Genomic DNA, 20,117 nt, shown 5'->3' on the forward strand with positions numbered 1-20,117 from the left:
TGGACACAGCTAATAGGCCCTACCCTTTATCAGAAGGCGCCACCTGAGAAATTGCTACCTGGGGGTGACATTTAGCATCATACGCCGGCTGATGAAAAGGATGGAAAGTCTGAGCATCAGCAGGTTCCTCGCATGTTGGGTCCTCGGCAGCACCTTCCGTCTGTTTCTCTGGTAATGCAATTTGCCTTTAATTTCCTAATGTTCCTCTAATCACCAGGCCGGGTGCACGAGGGCTAATAGAGGGGTCACAAGTTGAAGTCTGTCCCGAGGAATGGATTTAATGGGGAACAGAGAATGCAAACCGCATTATAAGACACAGCTGCTTCTGCCTCACAGCGAGCCCGGTCAATGTCTGTGGCGGAGATACTGCGAGTGGTGCACATGTTGATGAGAATTCAAGTCAGGCTTCTTCTGCACGACGATTTAAGCAAAAAAAAAAAAGCCGGGGCAGAAAAGATCCCGCAATAATACAATAACGTTCAATCTGGATAATTGCATAACTTTCTAATTCTTATTCTTTTTATGACTCGCAGCAAGGACAGGAAGTAGCCAAAAGGTTCTTTTGTTTTTCTTCTGAGTGGAGTATTTTAGTGATGAATAATTAGATGAATGAGAAATAGATAAGGATGTTTCCCACAGTTACGTCAAATACAAAAGCAGCTGTTTTTATGATCTCTAAAGCGAAGTGATTCGTCATCTCATCTCGTCTCGTCATCTGACTCTGAACCTTAAAGAACTTCACAAGAGACATGAAATTCCTGGATTTCAAGAGTCTTACGTTTCCAGCCTCACAACGTAATGTGTTACATTCGTTTCTTCCATCTCCCGGATCTTCAAACGTAGGAGTTTGCCTTACATATGCTTATGTATGCTAGATTTTTAGATCAATGGCGTGAAGCCCTGGAAGGAGAGAGATGGGGGGGGAAAACATCCGCCGTGAGGAACTAAAATAAGCAGCCAGGCAGACGCATCTGTTCAGTCGCATGCTTTTTTAAACCGCCTGCGCCCTTAACTAAAGGAATCTCAGCGCGAGACACAAACAGAAAATACTCATTGCCGTTACTGTGAAGTCTTTGCACTTGTGGCATGTTTGTCTGTTTAATCATCTTGATTACTGCGCGTGAAGTGTCTGAGAGAATTAAACCCTCAGTTGCCGCGGGCTTTTCTTGCCCAAACGTGGTCTGTAAAGAGCACAGTCATTATCATGAATAATACAAGCAGTGCGAACGCAGTAGCTAATCTCCAACTCTGTTTTTCTTTACAGCTTGTTTTGAACTCTCGGTCGAGCGTGGTGTGCGAGAAGCTTGTTTGTGTGTTCCATTAAAAGGGTTGCGTCCTCCAGCAGAGGCAGAAAGGTCACAGAACGAACCACTCCGCGGTTTTGGCTGAGTGGAATCACACGACACCTGTGCTGTGTTTCGCAACACGCTGGCTTCATTTCGGCTGGTTGACCTCCGCAACGGGGCCGATCCCAGCAAAGTGTTTTCTGCAGCACGGTTGTCATACAGCAGATGCATCAGTAACCCGCTTGTCGTCGTCCTGGCTGCACCGCTTTCATACACTTTTGCTTTCCTTTCCTGTTTCCGAGCTGACAGTGACTGACTGATTGCGCTGCGCCTTAATTGCGAAAAAGCAGCGGAGCTCGCAAAAACTGAAAGGGAAAGGGAAACAACAAAGCAGAGCTGAAGTTGAAAAATGGAGCGACACAAAAGCAGAGACGGATACAACTGTCGTGAATGAATTCATTCATTTTTCGCTTTCGGCGGAGCTCGAAGAACACGAGTGCAAGCGCACATGTGATGGATCAAAACAGATTAGTCAGAGAGGCGCGCGGACATTCTCAATTAAAGGCGCTGACAATCAAAAGCAGTTAAAAAAAAATAAAAAATAAATCACAAATATTGATGTGCCTTTATTCCTAATTTGGCACTCATTTACAGGTGAAGGTGATAAACTAAATGAATCATTGCAGTGCTCTTCCGAAGAAACTGTGATTTATTTGTGGCACGTTCCAAAATAAAATGCATGAATCTGAGGAAGTTGAAGAGAAGTTCACTGCCGGTTTAGGAGGACAGAATGGGGGGAAAAACCCAGACGACTCGATCCATCTTTGAAATGCAACGGTGGTGAATAGATTCTGGCAAAAGCTTAAATTCTGTCTAAGCTTCTGTTTCTGAGAAGCGGAGTTACAAAGCTTGTCTACACAGCTCATTGTAATACACGGTGAATGCCTATTAAAGTGAACCATTTCTTCACATAAATCTCTGTGATGCCCCTCTTGAGTTACTAAAAGCGGCTGCTAGGTTTTGCAGTTAGTTGTTTCCAGTCAAAGTGTTTTTTGATTCTAAAAATCTGCATACTGGGGCATTTACCTGTTTACATCTCCATCCACTCCTCCTCATTAAAGCATCCGCTGAATCAACTGGATTGGCTACTAATAGGTATTCTGGCAAAATGTCCATTTTAGCCAGCGTTATGCTTATTGATGCTAAACCGAATCAAAAGCAAAGCTGCGCCATGAATTATTGATAAAGCCCGCGTTGAAATGGATGCATTTCGCGATGCCAAAGTGATCGTTAAGCGCTTTGATTTTAAGTTTTCATCAGCAGGCTGGGCGTTTAGTAACCGGCACTAGCTAAATGCTAACAGCTATCAGGAAGTCCTGACCGAGCCCTTTGCTTTTTGATTCAAATGCAAAATGCTGCGTTGTGTTTTTGTTCATTGACTAAATAGAAAAAAAAAAAAAAAGATTTTGTACGCCATCATGTTGAATTTACTTCAAAAGCTGATGCAAATGGCTGCTGTTTTGAATACATTTTTGCATTTCTGCTGGCATCACCGTTCTCGGGGCAGTGCTGCTGTTTGTTTACGATGCAGTTCCAACAGTGGAGGGAGAGAGGGCTTTGGAAACCCCAGGCTCTTTAGATTGAAGGACTCCAGCTGAGTGGAAGAAGTTGCAAACAGCAGGAGTCAATTTCATGTCTAAGCAGGGCCTCTTCCCGTGGATATAAGGCACTTTTTGAATGCTCTAAACTCTGCTGGTGTGATTCTCTCCACTATGAGAGCTTATCCATTTTTTTTTTTTCTTTTTAAATCACAGTGATCAAACAGCGAGCCGCGGTGGATGCTTATCCAGAATCAGGTGAAACAACATTTTGTTTTTATTTTAGTGGATCTATCATTTCGAGGAAACTGAGAGGTAAAACCTCCATCCAAATATTTATCGGGACGGAGAGGAGCTCCACTATTTCTTACGATGTCAGAATAATAACTGCCAAGCCTGAGGTTTCATATTGACATCGCTGTTAGCAAAGCGGGGCTGTGCATTAATCTGAGGCCGGGGAGTTCGCATTCTCCTCAGTCGGCTACGCAAGAGATGTTCGTGTGGTTGTTCTGGACCTTAATGCACGTGTCTTTGCACCTGTAAATGTACTACTATATTCCTGCTGGGTTCAACGCTGACAGAACACACTTGAAAGATATATTTAGATGTGTTTCCCCAGCAGCCCAGTTTATTACAGTTTAGCACCATATACTGTGGAGGTCGCGATTACTGTATGGCAGGATGCTCTATTTCACACTTCGAGTATGAGACAGTAATTATCAACACATCTAAGTGGTGCCGAAGGTGTCGTGTGAAGATGAGGTGACTACTACGCCTGCTACAGTTTCGTGTGAAACTAAGAGCGTGCAGTGAGGGAAAGATGGAAGCCAAACATGTAAGTTCAATCGGGAAGGCTGTTTCCTGCGTCGAGACCACTGGCTCTCAACCACGGGGTCTTCAACCCCACGGTGGTCGCGAGACCATTTCTAGGGGTCGTCAAATGGTTGAGAAGTAAAAAATAAAATAACGTATTTTGGATTGGGCATTAGTTTTTATCTTACATTGCTTTCACCATTTGTATAATTAGCTCTACAAATGTATGTAAAATTATTCCAAACGCCCATCCCCGTCAAGTCCAAAGTAAATTGAACGCTGTTGTTGAACCATTTGGAGCACAGGCATTGGTTTGGGCTCTTTTTAAAGGTCCCAGGCTGCCAACTCTGTAAGTGCTTTTGGCATTAATCTAAAGGAATTTGAAACACATTGAATTATATATTTGTTTTTCGTGCCCACTTTTTAGCGAAAAAATAAGCCTGCAGATGAAATACAACCGTCCATAGTAGCTGGGTGTATGTCATATAGTCTGACATGGTCCGAGTTCGAATTTGATGACAATATAACTGAAGATGAACACTTCATACACGTCTTTACCAGGAAATATCCAAGCAGCTGGGCAAGAAAATGACATGTGGTGACCTCAAAATATGCCTGCTTGAGTGTAACAGATGCAAAGACTTTTTTCTTCCTATTAACACGAACTTTATGCGTGTAAAATCATCAAAAATAAGTGTGTAGGTGGAAAATCAGCCTGTACGAACGGCAAAACACATAAAACTACATAAGCTTGCATAATTTCCAGCCTTAGAAAACTGATATATAAACTATATATTTGAAATCCCATGATGCTTCAGTCATCCGAGAAACTTTAAGCCCCTCCAATTGACTCCAACCCTTCATATACGTTGACATTCCTATGTATGATAATGTAATGCATAAGTTCCAGTTGGGTTTATGCTACAAGCCAACACTTTTGTCATATCTATATTTTTCTCACTAATAACCGTCCCTTTTATTAAACCAAGTGGTGGTTTACCCAGTACTATCACCTGCGTCAGGAGCATTGCGTACCCTAGATTTATCTTTCAGCAGCCAACATTGATTTCAGACAGCAATCTCGGTCACCAATCGGGAGCACTATGAGTAAGTGTTTGAGCTTTGAGACAAAGAAAAAAAGAAACAACGCTGCACACGTCTTCACAACAGAGACAAAATCCAATTATTGCACAGTGTAAGTTTATATTTTATAGGTCACACAATAGTTTGATATGCTTTTGATGAACATATTTTCCGCCATTTTCCCCAAAAAGGCTCATATCGGCGAACTTAAATCCAATAAAGACTTCACCTTGAAACACCTCTCAGTATAATAGACTACAATTCAACTTCAAACAAAGTTGTATGAACAGTTCTTCACATACAGTTTCGGCAAAAATTGAAACGCTGAAGTGATGATTCAATCCAGCGCTGACTTCAGACAGCAGACTTGGTTTTGACAGATGGCAGATGTACAACCTACGGTGGACAAAGTCTGAACAAATGTTAACAAAGGTGATATGATTCAAATCCAGACAAATGTCAAACAGAGAGTTTATTGAAAATTTGGAAGTGTAGTGCACCTTTGTCCTGAAAGTGTAGCCTCCTCTGAAGATATCCTCGTATATTAATGCCAGCAAAGGAATTACGCTGTGCAAAGGTGAGACTGGGGAGGATTCACAACTGACAGACTCTAAAGATCCAGCGGTCAGCTGTGCAGCACCAAAGCCACTGGAAACAGAAGCCAGGCAGTCTGATGGGGCAGTGTGAAGTGCAGGGGCAAGAAAGGGGGTCAGCCCTATGTTACCATATTTCTAGGACATATTCAAAATTAGGTCTTGTGTTCCTACATTTCCCTTCAATTTAATGGTTAGGGTTAGAGTTAGGGGTTAAGGAAACCCTAGCCCTAAGGAAATGTGGGAACATGGGGCCTAATTTTGGAAAATAAATCTTACAATCCTCAAATGGAGACAGTACATCAGTGACAGAGTCATTTAGTCAACACATGGCGGGGAATGATTTCAGTCAAACACCCATAATTAACTTATTTGTAGCCGTACGCATTTCCAAGTTTATTATGATTGTATTAAAAAGAAAATCCGACCATGGCTAGATGGAGAAAGACCCTTAAAATGGATTTCAGTGACTGTGAAATTAAAACCATAGTGGAATGAACCTGAAATAAGAAGAAAAAAAAAAAAAAAAAACCCTGATATTGTTTGGAGGCCTGAGCAGTGGCATTTCAAACACCGAGAAAAACAGATGAGTGGCAGAGGGTCGCTGACTCGGTTAATCGTGTGGGCAGCCGGCAGCCCGCGATGGAAGAAATCAAGAAAAGTGGTCCGACTTTAAAAAGCTCCACAGTCGAAAGGTTTACGACGGCATGCCTTTATCTATTTTTGTGCTGTTGTGCTTTTTGCATCATATTAAGTTGAACTCTGAACTCGACCGATGTCTTACCGCTCACCTCGGATTAGAGCGGCAGAAGTATTAACGTAACCTGTGTATTGATTTATTACATGCCATTTCTCTCACAACCCCGGAGTGGCAAATGTGAGTAATCCACATTCAAATTCGCCTCTGTGATTGTGTACATTAAAATAATGTACTCATTGTCGGTAGCCCTTCAACGTAACCCCTCCAGAAAAGGTCACGTTCTCATTGATTGTTCACACACAAGACGGAGGTCAAGCAGTAAATCTGCCAGACGCGATGTAGCAGCAGGAAACTGTGCGTTTAAAAAGAGCAGCCTGGTGTGGAAATATCTACATTCTTCACCCCACAACGCGGAGAAGACCTTTGCTCATACGTACTCACACAGAAAGTTTGCCTTTGCTGAAAACAAAGTGAGGTCAGTGACCTGCGGGATGTGCTGAGGAATACGCTGACCCACCAGTGAACTGACAGTCCCGCAAGACTGCAAGCTCAGGGCCCTAAATTTCCAGTTTGTGGCACTTAAATGACTAACGGTCTCAGTTAAAAGGCTAACATGATGGGTTGTATTTCAATAGGAACATAACTTTTGTGATCCAATTAAAAAGAAATGGGCTAAATATCACACACAGAGCTTCCTTTGCTTGAAAAAAAAAAGTGAATTTATGAGTCTAGATAACAAACAGCAGATTTTTGTCGTGCACATATCCATAAAATACAGTACGAGCCAAAATCTAATTCCCAGATAACGACATGTAAACTTAAAAAAAAAATAATTCCAACTGAGTGCGATATCAGACCGGGTCAGCGGAGCAGTTGCAGAAAAACAAAGCATATCGTGGCGCGGGATTTCAAGACCGCAATTAATTTCACATTAAAACAAAAGCCAAACTCAAAACTTGCACATGCGATTTTCTAGTTTGAAAAGACAGACAGAAAGCAAAAGGAACCCATAGCTCTATAATTATGTCTGCAGAGATGCAAAAGACAGTCTTACTTGAGAAAAAGTTTTGTTGTTTTTTTTCCCCCCCTCTCGGCACATCAAAGTCATAAAGAGTCGATGCTTTTTAGCCTCCCCTCACTGTAGCCTTCTGGTGTCATTATTTTCCTACGACACACAGAGTTTTTCGGTATTCAACACACACTTTTTACTGACAAAGTGCCGAAACCCCTTAAATAGGGAAATAGACATCACAGGAGAAGAAGATGGTGGTCTAAACCCCCCCGCTGTGCTTTCTTGTTAACTCCAGGCCAGAGCTGAAATCTAAAAAATCTGCAGTTTAATAGAAGCCAACACACAAGGGGGACAGTGCTCTCCAATATGGCGCTATAAGATCAAAATGAGGTCTTGTTACAACTTCATGATTACCAATTCGGAAGGCCTGAAGATATACTTTAGCTTTCTGTTGATTCAGCATTACTGTGTGTGGGGCCAGCTTATCAAAGTCTTCCTATGGGCATCCAGACCTGACAAGCAAATCCAGGGGGGTCGGCACCGACTGCGGATGAAATGCCGATAGATGAACATCAGGGGTGCTGCTGGTACACAAATTCTACAGTTTGATATGTTCTGTGAGTTGGGGGGGGGGGGGGGGGGGGGCTCATTTTTGGCACATTGGGGGAAAAGAAAACAAAAGCAGATAACAGCATTTCTGTCACTTCTTTCTGTAAAAATCCAACACATTACCATACTTACTACAGCATATATTATACAGGGCAAAGACGACATAGTGACTGAAATGTGTGCTCACTATGTGCATGCTGTATACTTCTTTCCAATATGCATACACTCCCTTCGCTGTTGTTACTGCTTTGGCATGGCTTGACTCTGTAGTCTGACGATGTTTGAACACTATGTGGAACTTGGAAATTTAGCATGTTTGAATGTTTGTCTGCGTAGACGTACCATGGTTGAATTTGTCTGTTTGCTAATGTGTACTTATCTGTGTAATTATCTTATATATTGGACACATCAGTATCAGAATCAGAATCAGAATACCCGGGGGGGGGGAATTGTATTTGTTCTAATGCTCAATGCAAAGTGGAAAATAGAAATACAGCATGAATGGAAACAAGAGATAAGAATAAAGATATAAATAAAAGACAAAAATAGACAATAAAATCAAATAAAATAATAAAGTAGACAATCTGGAAATGTATACAATATACAGTGAAATGGTTGTAGCGTTATAAATGAAATGAGAATGAGTAAATATAGTTTGTTTTGATTTGTTTCGTTTTCATAAATAGCCATTTGAAGAAAAAGTAAAAAACGACGTCCCACACTGTTCCTCAGTGTCGTACTAGAACTGTAGCAAATGGTATCTTATTTACCATGACTTTAAAATGAACCATTGTAGATGCCATTATTAATACCAGACCTGGGATTTTCAACATGTGTCCCTGGTGGGCCGTTACGGCACTGCAATGAGTGACTTTAAATATACACAAAGTTTTCAATCACAAAGTTTATGATTAGGGTTTGAAATCTTTATACATAATTTATGACTAATATATACATTTAATGGCATTGAATTACATGTTACTCTTCATTTATCTGACTCATTTTTATGTGGTGCTGTGTGGAAGTCTGTATCCCATACACACGTGTCGACCCTAACCCGCATCACCGGTTGGCATTGCAGGAAAAAAAATTTGACGAGAATGTGCAGTGCATGTGCAGAAAATGATGCAAGTTTTCAAAGTGTGACGTGTATGTGGGCGGATTATAAATTTGCGCTCCGTCGCCTCAGGCCTGCGTTAACATGGAATTGAGCATTTCTGGGGAAATACTTCATCTTAGTCTTTTGTGTTTATTGTAGTGTGGGTGCGCTTCAGAAGATTTTCCAATTAATAATCGGCTGGACCCCCAGCTTTGCCATAACTCTAAGATTAACCATATTAGAGTTGCATACTCTGGACTAGTGGTTGTCAAAACAGGGTCTTGGGACCCCCCAGGCATGTTTAAGGTGGTTAAAGGTTGTCCCCAGTAAAAATGGGAATATTAATAATATATATATTATAATTACCTTCATCTATAACTAACACAATGACACTAGTTTAGTCATGGGTTTCATACACTTTGCATTTTTGTTCTTGTCAGATGGGGGACCCAGGGACCAAAGTCTGTGGGTCCGTGGTGTGTTTCTGTTTCGTGTCCTTGACATGAAAGAAAAAACCCTTGGCAGAGGATTTTAGAAAGGTCGCCATTATCTGGGGTTTTGCAAAAATCTTTTAATATGCATGTTCTTGTTTGGCAGTATAATTGAACTTAGAGGGAAACAGTACTCCTACACAACGGCTTTGAATAATGTCAGAGATTCTTCCGGCTCCACAACACTTAAGGTGGACTGTTAAGCTAACCAGTGAACAACACTTCCAGTTACACTGCTATCAAACACATGTTGCCCTTGATTTTCCAACCTTCAAGTTTAATTCCAACCATTATCTAATGCCTGTAGAGGCCCGCATCTCTCTCAACTCTCATTCATTAAATCATGATTGCTTTGTATTACCACACTGGAGGTCTGAGGAGTGAAATATCCAAGATGACATGGAGATTTCCCCGGCATCTGTTTCTCCTCTCTCTCTGTCAGCCATGAGGGCTCTTGTGCCAAGGTCTTCAACTCCCTCTATCTCCACGGCTTTAGGCCTGAGAATTCATAACAGTCTCACCAAAGCTCACCCACATGGCCAGGGTCACGCACACAGTGGCACGCCTCGGTGACAGATGGAGCTTGCAGAGAGGGGAGAGAGAGCGATGCCCTGATTTGATACAGTATACTGGCCTGATGCAAGCTGTGCCACGGTCCCTTGATGTGAATGAAAAGCAGCAAATGTGTTCTCCTGCTTTTTTCGTTGCTTATGAGTGAAGGATCAGAGGTTACAGGTGGAAGAGAGACCTATCACTCCGACTCACTTCTGTCCCCCAGGGATGTGAGGAGGTGTCGTGTAGCTGGTTGTTGCTTAATGGCCTCTACTGCCTCTTTTTTTTTTTCCTTTTCTTTTAAGCCCTGCTGTAATGCACTTCATGTCGTATCAGTCAGAGCAGCCTACCTCCAATGGATGCAACACGCCGCTGCCCAAATTTTAACAGGCACTATGACATATGAACACATTAGCGCCTTGCTAGCAAACTCTGGCTGCCCCTCATGTTCCGTATTGATTTCAAAAGTGTAATGATCACTTTTAAAGCTTCAAATGGCCTTTTTCCAAATTATATACAGGATAAATTGACTTGTCCTATTGACATCATTAGTGTCTTAAATCCCCTCTTAAATGTTTCCTTTTGTAAGAAAGTGTTAATGAATATTTAATGTGTTGCTGCATTGTCTATTCTGAAATGCAGCAAACGATGTCATGGAAAGTGCTATATATCTGCAGTTTATTATGTTATAAAATCCTAGTTTATTGTAAGGGAACTATTACACCGTTCTGCTGCTGCTGAGCCGGAAATTGCATTTTTGACTTTTAAGTTTACAGAGTGCAGCTTTTGCACACCTTAAAACTCGACGGGTGCGTAGGAGAAGACCGACCAAAATCAGGAAAAAGACTCCCACACACCGTCCACTTCACTTGCAATTAAAGGAGAACTTCGGCCGTTTTTAACTCATATCCCTGTTGATCGAGGTTACCGAGTGCTGTCAGTAGGAAAAATAATGTGAATTTTTTGCACAATATTGACCAGATATTAGGACGGCAGCTAAAAGGAACATTTGGGGGCAGACATCCTTAAGTTTCACTTTCGGTTATGTCCGCCCCCATAGGTTCGCTTTAGCTGCCGTTCTGGTACTCTGTAAATATTGTGCCAAATGTTCTCGTTATTTTTGCTACTGACAGCACTCGGTAAACTCGATCAACAGGGATATGGGTTTAAAACGGCTGAAGTTCTCCTTTAAGTTTATTGATGGTTTTTCGGTACTTAGACCTTCATCAAGTTATCTTACAAAACAATGAGGGGGGTTGTCTTGGGTGGGGTTGTGGACTTGCGTGGCTCAATCAGGACATCCCTCAAAATCTCATCAAACACACCTGGACCAACAAATCCACAGCACTGAATATAAACCTTTTTTTTTTAAAGATCTAACAGGAAGTTCATATATCATTGATGTGCATATATACACACAATAGAAATAGTATAACAGTATGAATGTAATAGAATGTTATAGCGTAATGTCTCTTCAAGAACCTAGATTAGATAAGTTAAGAGCACAAACATTATCAAAGAAATGCACAGTGGGAACTGGCTAGAAAAAAACGATAAATCTCATCGAAGATTACAGAACAGGCCACCTCGGGACGTCGAGAAGTAAGTCATCCAGACCACTAGGAGGCATTGGTCTAATATTTCAAAAGGGTACACAATAGGAATATCCTTGTGCAGAATTCACAGACCTGAATCTGACTTTTAATTTGTAAATTTTGCTCAAAATATACACCAAGAGAGTGAAAAATGAACATCTGCTTCTATGCTGATGACACAATGTTCAGTATTTCAAAATATCAACGTTAACTCATCCTCAACTCTGCCACTGAACCAAAAAGGCAGGAATAATCAAACAATACTGAGCACTTCTGAGAAATTAACCAGTTAATAATGATTTAAATTAGACACCCACGTAAATGACATATTGATATAAAGCGATAGGCTTTATATCAATATGTCATGTACGTGTGTGTGAATTCTTGCAAAAAAAAACAAAAAAAACAACAACAGCAGAACAAATGTCTAGTTCACATATTTTTTTTTTTGCTCAAATGTAACATATAATTTGTAAACACACATTGTTATGATACAGTCCTTGGTTTGGGTTAATGAGCAACATGTCAACAAACCGTAGGGGCGGCCACGCACACGCTAGGGCACAAAGCATGGATTGGGTCAATCAATTAGTCCATTTGAAGAAAATTAATTAGCATAGCACTCTTTATATTCAGATCATGCACAGCAACACAAGCCCAATTCTAACAGGCCGTTTGAATCCGTCACTCTGCCCACAAGATCCTTGTATTCTGCGTTTTTCACTATTTTCTGACATTTTACAAACTCAGTGATTCATTGACTGATAAAGAAAACATTTAGCAGACGATAATAATCATTTGTTGCAGAGTAAAAACTCCACATTTATTTGGATATACATTTCCCAGCAGTGCCATTAAAAATCATAAATCCAACGACTGAAACCACCAAACATAAAAGTTATATTTTGGATAATAAAACAGGCATCAGTGTAACTTAGAATATAAAACTCTGAAACAGGTACGGGCAGAGCTTTTGATTTACCGTCACATTATGCATTTTATTAAACCTGCTTTGAATTTAATACACCTGCAAAAGTTTATTTTCCTTTCAACCTGATCCTCCATCTGGTGGACGAGATGAAAAGACAATGCTGCCTTCATTTGCATAAAAGCCTCAATGAGTCAGCTGCACGATTGGAAACAGCTGCACCTGCTGAGTAATAATACGGGCTTTTTACTTCAGCCGGGACCGTATGTATTGTCTGCATTGCTTTGTTTTAGCATTGTGGGCTTTCTGTGTTGTTTTGTTTTGTTTTTTGGAACAGCTTTGATGAACAGACCAAAGATAATGCTTTCCACACTGTGATTGGTACAATTCATTGCGTAAAATCTACGGCATTCTTTGATTCATCGTGGGAAGGATCCACTTTTTTTTAAGTAACAATGAAACAGTGAATGTCTCCACGATCTGAAGTTCAGTACATCCTGTTGAGATTAGATGGTCCAGTGAGACGTGATGAGGAAAAGATCTGGATATCTGAACATTAGGTCATCCCCGAAAAATGCCGCCATGGAAAAAGAAACAACAGTTCTGTAAGCCGGTCTTAATATTCAAATGCAAGTTGAAGGGTGCAGACGATAAACTGCTCGATTTTTTTTTTAGGGCCCGAAGTCCCTTGAGCATGAAAGAGTGAGCAAAGTTCTATGGGAGCCGGAAAAAAATAAAAAAATAAAAAATCTGAACATCAAACAAAATCCAGAAACTTCTTGAACTTCAGTGAAAATTCAAGTATCTTTACAAGCCTGTGATCTTCATTTGAATTTGTGCGATATCATTCTTACTGCCAAATCATTTAAATTACACTGTGTGCCCCCCAAGACTCGCTGCACACACACACACACACACACATGCTCACACACACACACACATACATGCCTCCCTTCAGCATCTTGTTTTGCTGCTGCTCTTTGATCTCATAAGCAACTCAAATTCTCTCACTTATTCTTTTATTCAGGGGAATACTGAGATGGATCGTTTCTGTGTACAAAAAGGGTTCGTGTTAGGCATTATTGGTGCATCATTATTCTGCCAGTATCGCTGACATTCTGCAAACACGCGCAGCTTCTTCTATTACGTTTCGAAAAAGGCACCTTTTAGTGAGAAAGGTTTATTTGACCTGCCACACGGAAAGCAAAAAAGTATCCTGAGCGAAGGTGCCATGATGAAAGCTTTGCAATCTGTTCATTAATGCCTTGTTAAAAATGACAAGAACCCCGTAGTTATTATCGTTTATAATGTCTGCAATTTTATCCGAGGACTTTCAGATGAGTTCTTCGGAGCTCTGCGCTTCAGTTTTCCGCTGTGGAGCTTTCATATTCATTGTATGCGTTGTTTGTTTTTCCTCAAGGGGGGGCAGAATGTCAAGTCGTGTTTACAGCACTGAGAACAAGAGATGGAGACGAGCGAGAAGTCAAATAAGTCGGTAAGTTTAAGTCTATTTTTGACACAGCATTAACAAACAGATGGCGACTTGATCATCATTAAAATGCTGCAGTTTGAAAGTCGGTGCAGTGTGATGACAGCGTCTACATCTACATGCAAACACCTGATAATCAGTGCAGCAGTCTGAAGAGACTGGAGGAATATGTAGAGGGATTCTGGAGGAATTTTCGATCAGATCTAGAGGGGCGTTGTAATCCTTTGATATTCCGATCAATACGAAAATGTTAACCATGTGAACGCTTATTCCGATCGTTTCTCCCTGGTTGGAATAAATATATTCTTTCCGTGCATGCTCGCCCCACATGGGGGTAACATCAAAAGCGATACTAGGTGCTGTATCGTAGGCAACTAGACTTGTTTTCAGTTTCTTGAAGATATTTCTCCTCTCATCCGAGAGGCTTCTTCAGTTCTAACTAACTCGAGGGGAGTTGTAGGGTTTTAAACTCTGTGTGGGAGACTCTGTCCTTACAGAGTCATTAAGGACAGGTGTGAGCTCCGAGTTTTCAGAGTTGTTAGGGCCACTCGTGGGTCGTTGACCCAACCGCCTTCATGTGGGTTGCTAGGGCTTGAAAGAGGTGTTGGAGGTTTGTTTTTTTTAGATGGTTGAAAGGCTCGAAATAACGAGTGGTTCAAACAAGCTTTTGAAAAGATGAACAAAGCCAGAATCTACTGAAACCATCGACCAGCTCAGGAACCGTTTGTTTGGAGAAGTTTGAGGCAGGTGTACAGGGCTAAAAGTCAAAACAGCAGGAGTGGTTTTGATCCAGACAGACTTATGGGATGATCTAAATGGAGAGCGAAGATGGCGTGGATGCGGGGTTTGGGGAAAACCCGGCTGATGCTCCTTCCTATTCAAGAGGGCGGCAGCGATACTGGCTTTTAAGTTCGATCTTGACAGCGATCTTCGATAAACATGAACGTGAAAAGTGTTTTGGCAGATGCAGTAAGTGTATGAATGACCTGACTATTCTCAGTTAGTTTGTCTGTTGTGTTTTCCAGCAGGTCAGATGCTTCAGAGCAGACAGAACCGCTTTACGTACGTCGAAAGAGTTATATTCTGATTAAATGCTTGGGGGATGTAAACACACGTCTTTATCAGATCGCCTTTTTTGTGTGTCGCTGTAAACGGTTAAGTTGGAATCTCTCATCAGAATGACTGAAGAAATATTGTCCTTGACTATGAGAGCGTCTGGTGATGTGCACAGTTCTCTGTTTTAGGTGTTTGTGCTGTAATGCACACATTGCAGGTCACACAGAGAATAAATCGATTTTACAGTAAGGGTCTTAAAGGCACTTGGTAACAAAAATGTGCTCAGAAAATATACATTTATGTTAAAAACCATCTGCAACTATATTACGTGGGTGTCCATTTAAACTATATTTAAGTGCTTACTCTTCATCTCAAGTGAGCTGTTTACTTCCTTCTAGTGCCTCTTGAGATTATGGCAAAGTGACCTGAGTGAAATGTTAAAAGAAATAAAAAGGCCAGCTGGTTTAGTAGCCTGAGGATCTGCAGGGACACTGTCACTCGATGCTTTATGTGTTTCTCTTAGTTAAAACACCATGTTTCAGTTGTTGGAGGGAGTTCAACGTCTTCATGTCTTCTCTGTGCGTCTCTCCTGCATGACCGAATGGAAATAAAAAAAAGATCTGGACACTGGAGTTCCTAGATTGGATGCAACAGCTGCTGAATGCTGAGACTCCAGCTGAACAGCGCGGGGAGGGGAAAAAAAAAAAAGCAAGTCGATGATGGATGATATTGATACTCGCAAAAACATCCTCACCTCACGCTGTCTTCACTGAGCGGTTTTCATCTCCGCAAAACACAGCATCTCTGTCTTCGGAAATCTCTGTCTTTTCCATCTCTAGTCTAGTTATCTGGTCAGAGAGGGAAGCATTTAGAGTCCGCCAGTCTACTCTTGACCAAACCTTCGGAATGATAAAGTGGCCTGACAGCCGCTGAATGGGCCGGGATGCACACCATCTTGCAGTCGTGCAATCTTCATTGCCAGAGGTTGGTGAATGGGCAATAAAAAAAGGAATCACTGTGGAGGGGAAAGTGGCCCGGTCAGCATCCGAGACGTGCTCGACCATGTGCAGGGAGAGTCGTCTCACGTGTAATCAAGACAGAATCGCCGACGCAGGACAATGAACCGGATCGTCTCTCTTTCCTGGACGACGTCTCCAGTGACGTGGCGGGGACAGGTGAAACATCAACGTTAACATTGTAAAGTAAAGTTCTGCTTCCCTCTAGCTTCATATAAATGATGTAACAATAACAGCGTACCAGCGCACAGTAGAAAAGGTAGCTGACAGGGGAGGGGGCTGACTTGGAAGACTTTGCTGCGACATGAGGCAGCCCGGTAGAATGGATGGCCTTGAAAGAGCCGAGCTAACAGAAAACAGTCAGGGAGATGCATCATAGGGCTCTAGCTGGAGGACGTGTCTGCGCGGCGCCCTATCAGGGGGCCCGAACCTTGATTGGCTGTGCCTGTTTTGTCATTTGTTAACTTCACTCCTCGCCAGCCCTAAAAAAAACACAGTCAGCCTCGGAGCAGCATGGATAATCTTGACAAGGACCTATCAGAGGCATCTGTTAACACGGAGCGTGCTGCTTTGTAATTCAATGTGACTGTTGTTAGTGCAGCGGGCTGAGCGGCCTCCTCGGAGCGGACGCGGGGAGGGAGGGCTCTTTACCTCCTGCACGCCCCAGTAGAGAGTCTGAATCAGGACGGCTGCTCACATGTGTTGCGTCTACTGGCAACGTCCTCAACTGCAATTCAATTCAACCGGAAACCTTGGAGGCACAGAAAACATACGTTGAAGGTGCACTATGTAGTTTAGGGGAATACATTTTAATCATTAGAGAAATATCTTCATTGACTGATTTACAAAGTCTTTTTGTTTTCATGACTGAATAAACCGAATGAACAAACTGACCTTAAAGGACAACACAGTTTCACTTTGTTTATATGTGGCGGACCCTGCCACCTTTCTAGCTCAGAGGCTTGTTTATTCAGTTTTTGAAAAACATTGTTATCTATAAGTTCGTATTGTTACCTCTTTCAAAATCTCCTTGAATTTCTTCTCCAATGCCACATAGTGACCCTTAAAAGTACCCAAAATATGTATCCAAGAACTTCTGCAAATACCGTAAGCACGTATCTCTAATGAAGACTTCATTATTTCACTGCTGAGAAACATCTTAGGCGTTTGCAGTGTAGAGTGGGGATCCTAAAAGGCCTGGAGAGACTTTGAAGGATCAGAACAAAGAACAAAAAACACAAGGAGAGCCATGTGTTATATAAAAACATTAAATAATGGACAAAGGAGCGTCTTATCACAGTCTGAAGCAGATGATGCCCACACAAGAGTTCATTATCTCCTACATAAGGACATCTCAGTGTGCATTATCGCTCTTATACGGTGGCCACTTCGCAAAGGGAGAAGCTGGCGGCGGGGCCTTAAAGAGACAGGAGCTAAAACAGAGGGGAGGGGGAGAAGAGTGCAGCGGGACTGGACAGGATGAGAAAACAAAATGTGTTTGTCGAGCATTGAAGCATGTAAACATATTCAAGTAGTAACCCCCCCCCAAAAAAAATGATGAACCCTGAAAATGAGCAGAATATTTCTCCTTTAATACAGAACTGACTTTTCCTGGTTCCCTGAGTTCCTGGTCAGCGTAAACTGCTTCTGTCCGCAGTGTTTGTGTGTTAGCGTGACTGCACTGCAAGAGATGGGGGGGGGCAAAATACACATTACTCGCCCTGCGCAAAACTGGTTTCCAGAAATCAGCTAATGCTCACATCGAGTGGGTATCAAGAAATGTTTAATGCACACTGTTACTCGCTCGAATTCAAATATCAGCAGACTATTTAGCGTTTATTGGATTTCCTCACTTCCAAACCACAGACGGAAGTAACAGATGTGAATATCTGATGCCAGTTTCTTCCCAAGCAGACGAGTACGGGGAGCTCAACGAGGAAGATGAAATCAGAGTGATTGTGCTCACGTTGGACGGCGGGAAAGGGGAAATGAAGGAGAACGGGACTCTCGCTTGGGAGTAGTATATTGAGCCGGAACCTCAAGGTGCACTGCAGATCAACCCCTCTTTGACCCGAGGGGCTAATCACAATTTTAAAGCATCCCCGCGCCCCATCTCGCCGTGACCCTGAGGGCAGACTCGCAGGCAACCTCTCAGGATGGCGTCCCCACTGGACTCATTAGAAATGGATGCGGTGTTCCTGTCAGACACGCCGGACGTGAGGGTTTTGATCAGCGCTGCCAGAAGGAGAGAAGCGAGCGCTTGGCTCGCACCTTGATGTGCAGAACTCATACCGGACCACTGCATGGAGGACGAGTATCCCAGAGTTCAGTGCAAAGCCGCGTCCTCGGTGACTGCGCAGTCCTGCAATGATTATTCTCCCTTTTAAGGGTTTAACAAAAAGCATCTTCCCTCTCCCCTCGGAGGTTAATACTGTGGGTCATTTCATTCTCTGAAGAGGAAATTAAACACAGAGAGTAAGCCTTGAAATATCTGGGTGCATGGCTCCATTACTTATATCCCATAATACATCTTTGTATTTCATTATATCCTGTGCCTGCTTTCGTCCCAGTAAGCAGTCCAGGAGTCAAACAGAAAGATAGCGGTTACTAAGCAAATGGGTCCCTATGCAATCGCTTTTCATTTTATTTTTCCACCCTTTTTTTTTGTATTTCTCTCAGTCAACCAATTGCTGCACTCTGTGTGAGTGCATAAGAGCATCCTCTCTTTTTTTTTTCTTTTCTTTTTTTTTTCCTTCCCTAAGGGATAAAAGTCACCTTCTCCAAATCCCATTGAACAAAAAGTCACACAGAAAATAAAAGCTAAACTCTATATTCCGCCTGCACACAGAGTTCAAGCTTAGAGAGAACAGGGTTGGCACTTTTTTAGTTCTCTCTTTGTCAGCAGAGCTATACAGAGAGAGAGAGAGGGAGAAAGACAGTGAGAGTGAGGGGGTGAGAGAGAGAAAGAAAGAAAGAAAGAAAGAAAGAAACAAACAAACAAAGAAAGAAACAAAGAAAGAAACAAAGAAAGAGCCAAGGTACGTGTCTGAACCTCGAAGAAGAAAAACAATACAGCGTTATTTTCCTCATTTACAAAGATCAGTCCGGAGACTGACTACCTCATAACCTCCGTCTCCTTCAGTACTTCACTCATCCTCGCTTACTGTACACGATTCACTCCGTCTCTCCTTCGCGTGCGTCGCATCTCATCCCAGATAAAAGGAGCAGAACGAGTGAACCAGGTCACTCTAAATCATTGATGAGACGTGAGAGGCATTCCGAGATTGGCATCCGACAGGGGAGCTGTAATAATCTCCCCCCCAACAGGTACCGCTGATGTGTTTCGATTGACAGGTGTTTATTTCTCGAGGGCTTTTTGCTAAAAACGATCCCGTTCGTTTTGTCGGAGCGGCTGCTCTTTAAAAAAAAAAAAAAAAAAAAAATCCTCGCGGTGTCACGTAGAGGCTGATTTGTTTTCAGGTGTCAATGATTATGAAGGTTTCATTCGATTTCTTGTAATCCAAGCTGACATTCCTTTCTTTTTTCTTCATCTTATTTATTCATTGATTCGACTGCCTGATCAGGACGAGTCAGAAAACGTCGTGAAAGACCAACAGGCGCCACTTCAAGCCAACCGAGAATATGCGACATTGATATTTCACCGTGTTTTAAAAAAGACGCTGTGAGCAATCATTGGCCTGACCGCCGTTACCATGGGAACTGGTGTCTCTGGTGTTGATTGACAAGTGACACAATCTGAAGGCTGGCTCACCTCTGAAACAGAGGTACAGCCGCTCAAATCAGTCAAGCAGCCAGGAGGAAAAAACATGGCGGCAGCCCGCGAGCGCGTGCATAAGCTAGTGCACCTAAAAGAAAAAAAAAATATCTCTAATGCACGGCTGATGTATAAAGCTGTCCGCGCCTGATTACTGATTCAAATTGCGTTCGTTTGATTGAAATAAGAGCGCCCGTGAGAACAGAGGGATGGACTCCACCAAGATTCCTCTATTAAAGCAGTTGGAAAATCTACTTCAGATTCCTTCAATATTTTACAACACCGGTATGCATCATATTAAGCGTTACACAAGTGTTTCAGTTGCTCCTTCACAGGGCTACAGATTGAACTCAGCTGGAGCAATCTTTAAATGGTGCACGGACCCCGCGAGGACTGAGAGTTTAAGCGTGTTGCCAAAGTTT

Source organism: Sparus aurata, chromosome 8, assembly GCF_900880675.1.
Source record: "Sparus aurata chromosome 8, fSpaAur1.1, whole genome shotgun sequence".
In the NCBI taxonomy this organism is placed as follows: Eukaryota; Metazoa; Chordata; class Actinopteri; order Spariformes; family Sparidae; genus Sparus; species Sparus aurata.